This window comes from Felis catus, chromosome A2 (assembly GCF_018350175.1).
Source record: "Felis catus isolate Fca126 chromosome A2, F.catus_Fca126_mat1.0, whole genome shotgun sequence".
Classification (NCBI taxonomy): Eukaryota; Metazoa; Chordata; class Mammalia; order Carnivora; family Felidae; genus Felis; species Felis catus.
In genome coordinates this window covers 123,994,727-124,001,431 of record NC_058369.1, presented here as the reverse complement: position 1 = coordinate 124,001,431, position 6,705 = coordinate 123,994,727, and positions in this window count along the sequence as shown.

Genomic DNA, 6,705 nt, shown 5'->3' with positions numbered 1-6,705 from the left:
TAAATCTTACTGAGTCCCAAGATTTTTCCCAGAGTCATTGAATCAGAAAATTTTTAAGAATATAGGGGAATTATTATATGGGGTCAGCTACTCACATCCCAAAATACATCCCACACTTCCTTCATCTTCCTGTTGGTTAAGCACAACCTACCTGTGCTCCTCTATCTTTGTGCCATAGCAAAAGCAGCTCAGCCCATCATGGTGGTGCCTGCAGCCAAGGGAGAGTAAATCTTGTTTTTTACTGAGCCATATGGAGATAGAGCTTGCTCACAGGCATCCCTCCCTCTTCAGCAGGGGCTGTTGCGGTTTTCAGGGCCCCAGTAACTCTTCTCCCATTTCTGAGTCTTTCCCTGGAGGTTGAGAACAGCCAATCCAGTCCCAGAATGGACCCATTTCCTACTCATCAATAAATGCTCCCAATCTTGGCCTTGGAATAGTAGTACCTCAATAACACATTGGTCCCGATTAGAATCAGCCAGCTAAGGCTTGTTATTTCTGAAAATTCTAAGGCCAGTTAATTCAGGCATCCTTTACATTTATCCTTGGCATCCTAGGTCAGCATGCAGAACATAGGCCATTTGTCCTCTCCCATATATCTCGGTGTTTCCTACCAGTCTCATTACTCTTCTTCTAGGAATTTCTTACTGTCCCTCTGGAATCCTATTCACAATAAAAGCACTCTTTTTTTTTTTTTTTAATGTTTATTTATTTTTGAGACAGAGCATGAACAGGGGAGGGTCAGAGAGAGAGGGAGACACAGAATCTGAAACAGGCTCCAGGCTCTGAGCAGTCAGCACAGAGCCCGACGGGGGGCTTGAACTCACAGACCGCGAGATCATGACCTGAGCCGAAGTCGGACGCTTAACCGACTGAGCCACCCAGGCACCCCTAAAAGCACTCTTAATATGAAAGACTACATGAATGATTCTCAAGCCTTGGGGCATCAATACCTACTGCAGTGCTTGTTAAAACACAGATTCCTGTGCTCCCAGACTTCCAGAGTTTCTAATTCAGTAGGTTTGTGGTTAACCTGGGAATTTTCCTAATAAGACCCCTAATGATGCTAACACTGTTGGTCTGAGAACCACACTTGGGGAACCACTGCTCTGTATCTTTAACCTCTTAATGAAACCTTCCTCCACTTCTTGCTATAATTGGAAGTCTGGCCATCTCCTACAACCCTTGCAAGGTAACTACCGTCCCTACTTCTTCACTCTGGTTTTGTCTGTCTTTTGTTTCTGGCCTGGATCCCAGAGTCCATCACTTAAGCCTGTCATCTCCCTTGACCTGTGGTCCTTTTGCCCAGCTTTCTCAGAAAGACCACAAACCTCTTCTGCATCTATACCCAGACTATTAGAGAAAAATCACACAGCTCTGTAGATTGGTACCCCCACAAATTCATCATCTCCAAACTCAACTGAGTCCATAAAGCTGACCAGCAAGCAAAACCGTATTAGTCACCTACTCAAACCTTAATTTTCAAGCATCTACCTTCAAATGGAGCATTTTCCACTCATCCAGGAAAGCATTACAAGCCCTCAGACCTCCCTTCACCAAGACATCCTACAAATTCATCATAATAGTTGTGGCAGACAAAATTCTAAAATGGTCCCAACATTTCTCCCCACTGATCTCTGTGACTGTTAATATGATGAATTCTACTTTCATGATTAGATTATTTTACAAGCACAAGGAAAGGGACATTATCTGTGTGCTCCTAAACAAATAACAGCCAGAGTTTCTCTGGCTGGTAGTAATATAGGAACTCAGATTCCATTCCTTTGTACCATTGCTGATTTAAAGATGACAGGACTACAGTGGGCTATAAGGTGAGGAATGCAGTAGACACAAATTAGAGGCCCCTGACCAACACCAGCAAGGAGATGGGGAACTCTGTCCTGCAGCCAAAGGAAAGAATCTTCACCCAGAGCCTCCAACCCTGCTGACATCTTGATTTTGGTTTTGTGGGACACTAAGCAGAAAACCCAGTGGAGTCTGCTCAGACTTATGATCTACAGAACTGTAAGATAATATATGTTTAAAGCCATTAAGTTTGTGGTAATTTGTTATCCAGCAATAGAAAACGAATACAATGGTTTAAACAAGTTTGTCTTCTTGTCAGGCCAGCTTCCACCTGTGCTCTGGACCCCAACTCAGCCAGCAGTAGAGGGCAGTGATTAAGAGCATTGGCTCTCGATCCAGACTGCCTGGTTTTTAATCCCAGCTGTACCATATGTGAGCTATCTGACTATGCAAGTTGCCTGATCTCTCTGTGCTACCATTTCCTTGACAGATAATATATACCTCACAGAATCATCAAGAATTTACAACAGTTTGGAATATTTCAGTTGCTTAATGAATGTTAGTTGCTCCTGCTGCTACTTATGCTACGATGATTATCTGTTCCTGCTCCCTCTGGGATCTTCCTCCTTTCCCATCACTCTTTTCTTCAGACTCTTTCTTCCTTTCAACTGCTCTGTTGCCACCATCATTTAAAAGCTGTTTTAAAATTATAAAAGAAGGGGGGCCTGGGTGGCTCAGTCGGTTAAGCGTCCGACTTCAGCTCAGGTCACGATCTTGCGGTCCGTGAGTTCGAGCCCCGCCTCGGGCTCTGGGCTGACAGCTCAGAGCCTGGAGCCTGCTTCCGATTCTGTGTGTCCCTCTCTCTCTGCCCCTCCCCCATTCATGCTCTGTCTCTCTCTCAAAAATAAAAATAAAAAAAAAAAGTTAAAAAAGAATAAAAAATAATAAAAATAATAAAATAAAATAAAATTATAAAAGCAGGGGTGTCTGGCTGGCTCAGCCAGTAGAGCATGTGACTCTTAATGCCAGGGTCTTGAGCTCAAGCCCCATGTTGGGCATGGAGTCTACTTAAAAAAATTTTTTTAATAAAATAAAATTATAAAAGTAATATATGTTCATAAAAAGTTCCCAATTCAGAGCCATTAGAGAGTAATAAGTGAAAGGAGGGTCTATCTACTTAAAATAGTTTGGTAGAGCCTTCAAGATCTTTTTAAAAATACACTACCAAACACAATCATGCAGTTTTTTTTTTAATTAGTTTCATATAACAGAGTAACACTATGAACACCATTCTATGACCTCATCTCACTATATCCTGGCAGTCTTACTGCTTACTACAAGCTTTAAGTGGCCATAAAATTCCTGGTTGGATGTGCCACATAACCATTTAACCATTCTTCTTTGTGCAGTACAGTTGTTTCCTATTTATCTTCTGTGATATGGTGATTTATGAGAATTATGTATTTGGTCATTGTGGAGGAAGAATGTTCTCTGCCCTTCAAGGTCCTTCTAGCTGGACTAAGAATCAGATTGACATGAGACAGATTAACAAGAGAAGATCAAATATAGTTTCCTATGTATGAAATTCCAAAGACAGTAAAGCAATATAAATGAGCTTAGGAGAGGGGTAGGAGGCTGAGCAAAACATTAGCAGGGAGGTGAGAGATGTTTAGAAAACAGAGGTGATCCTATTATACAAATAAATATCTTAGAAAAAGAAGAATCTCTGTTAATAGTTCTCCTCCTGGTATAGGCAGGCAGTTGAGGAGGAAATAAAGAACTTTTCCTGAATCTTCTGGGTTTTGATTGCTTTTAACTTAAAATAATGTTCATGTCAAAGTGGCCCATCTTGGGGTAGCCTGGCCTTGGCCCCTACATGGTCATTCAGATGACCAAAATATATTTCTCATGTACGTTTGGCCTTCATCCACAGTTTCTGGCTCATATCTCTCTAAAACACTTGGAATTTCATGAGTGATAAGAGCAATAAGGGTTTTGTTTTTTGTTTTTTTAACATTTGGTCTCCTGTCCCCAGTTCCTGAAATCACTTCAGAACCATAAAGGCAGAAACAGGTGTTTTGTTACTCATAATAAGCCCCTTTCCACCATCATTAGACTTATGTTAATGAGGTGAATTTTGGAAAGGACCTAAAAATGAGGACTGGTTGCCAGGGGAACCAACCATGAATAGCAAAGGGAACTTTCAGTCCCACCTCCTGATTTCAGGGGAGGGTAAAAATGTCCAGAGGTTGAATTAATCACCAGTGGCCAATGATTTAATCAATCATGTCCATGTAATATGGAGTTTCTCATATGGTTTGGAGACCTTCCAGGTGGGTCAACACATGGAAGTCCTGTCAGAAAGGCACGCCTGCATAGGGCATAGAAGCTCCTCACCCCTTCCCACATACTTTGCCCTAAGCATCTGTTCCATCTGGCTGTTCCTGACTTACATCCTTTTATAATAAGCCAATAATCTAGTAAGTAAAGTGTTTGTGGGTGTTCTCTGAGCTGCTCTAAGCAAATTAAGGCAAACCCAAGGCAAGTGGCATTGGAACCTCCAACCTGTAGCAAGTCGGTCTGGCAAAGAACAGGGCTTGTGAGTGGCATTTGAAGAGGGGTGGGGCAGTCTTGTTGGACTGAGCCCTTAACCTGTGGAATCTGATACTCTTTCCAGGTAGTATGAGAATTTAGGTAAGTTGTAGGACACCCTGCTGGTGTCACAAGAATTCCTTGGATGTGTGGGGAAACACACGTTGGAATTGGTTTCAAAAACTTTCACTTTGCTACTAACATTGTAATGAAAATCTGTGAGTAAATATCTTAGTGTATATGTGCAAGTATTTCAATAGAATAGGTCATTGATAGTAGAAATCTTTTAATTTTCACAGGTACTACCAAATTGCCCTCCAAGAAAGTCTCTACCAATTTTTCACAACCTCTTACCTTGTCTAAAGGGGCCCATTTCACTGACCAAGCAACCTCAAGGTTCTTTCATCTTTTGAAAAAAAACAAAAACAAAAAGTTCCTCCTTTGATCCCATATCTCTGTCTAGCTCTTTCCTCTCCTTTACAGCAGGGGTTTTGTTTTGTTTTTTAAAGATTTTATTTTTAAGTACTGTCTACACCCAAGGTGGAGCTCAAACTCACAACCCAGATATCAGGAGTTGTATGCTCTACTAACTGAGCCAGTCAGGCGCCCCTGTAGCAGAGTTTTGAACCTTGGCCCTATTGATTTCAGGGACTAAATCTTACTTGTGGGGGGTTATTCTGTACATTCTAGGATATTCAGCAGCATCACTGGCCTCTACCCACTAGATGCCACTAGCACTACCACCCCTCAGTTGTGACAACTAAAAATATTTACATACAGGGGCGCCTGGGTGGCTCAGTCGGTTGAGCGTCCGACTTCGGCTCAGGTCACGATCTCGCAGTCTGTGAGTCCAAGCCCCGCGTCGGGCTCTGTGCTGACAGCTCAGAGCCTGGAGCCTGTTTCAGATTCTGTGTCTCCCTCTCACTGACCCTCCCCTGTTCATGCTCTGTCTCTCTCTGTCTCAAAAATAAATAAACGTTAAAAAAAATTTTTTTTTAAATATCTACATACAAAGGAATAAAATTGGACTCTTCTACCACACACAAAAATCAACTCAAAATGGAGTAAATATTTAAATGTTAAGACCTGAGCGGCACTTAGCTGGCTCTTGATCTTGGGGTTGTGAGTTAAAGCCCACATTAGATATAGAGTTTACTTTAAAAATCTTTTTTTTCAACGTTTATTTATTTTTGGGACAGAGAGAGACAGAGCATGAATGGGGGAGGGGCAGAGAGAGAGGGAGACACAGAATCGGAAACAGGCTCCAGGCTCTGAGCCATCAGCCCAGAGCCTGACGCGGGGCTCGAACCCACGGACCGCGAGATCGTGACCTGGCTGAAGTCGGACACTTAACCGACTGCGCCACCCAGGGGCCCCTAAAATAATAGTAATAACAATGATTATTATTATTGTTATAGATAAATGATGTTAAGACCTGAAGCTTTAAAACTCCTATAAGAAAACATAGGAGGGGTGGGAAGGTACAAGATGGTGGAGCAAATGGAAGTTCTCAGCCTCTCTCATCCCTGAAATGCAACTAGAGCAGCACCAAACCATTTTGCATACCTAGGAAATTGATCTGATGATTAACACAACAATCTGCATAACTTGAGCCACAAAACTCAGTAGGTACGTGGCATGAAGAGGTGAACTGGAGGAGACAGAAACCACACAGGGTAGGGAGCTGTTTTTTTGCAGAGGTCAGAGAAAGGGGGTAAGAGTGCAGGAAAAGCACTCCCCTCAAAAGTAGTTGGAGACTGGGGCGCCTGGGTGGCGCAGTCGGTTAAGCGTCCGACTTCAGCCAGGTCATGATCTTGCAGTCCGTGAGTTCAAGCCCTGCGTCAGGCTCTGGGCTGATGGCTCAGAGCCTGGAGCCTGTTTCCGATTCTGTGTCTCCCTCTCTCTCTGCCCCTCCCCCATTCATGCTCTGTCTCTCTCTGTCCCAAAAATAAATAAAACGTTGAAAAAAAAATTAAAAAAAAAAAAAAGTAGTTGGAGACAGAGTGGAAACATTCACAAGGGACTGAGCAAGAAATCTGTTCCCCAAAACCATTGTCTGGGAGAAAGGAGAGGGTTTCAATACCATTACGACTCTATACACGGGAGATCAGAGTAGGAAATTCCAGAGCACAATACCTGACAGTGCTCTGCTAGGGAAGAAGGGTGAATCCCCAGAAGCAAGCAGCTAGGTCTGAGGGGTTCGTGGGCCACACAGGGAGAAGCAGTTCCCCTGCTTGGAGGACATTTGGTAGAGGCCATACATCCTCCCCACAGGCAAAGGTCCCAGCAGACCCCAGAGAGCAGCCATGT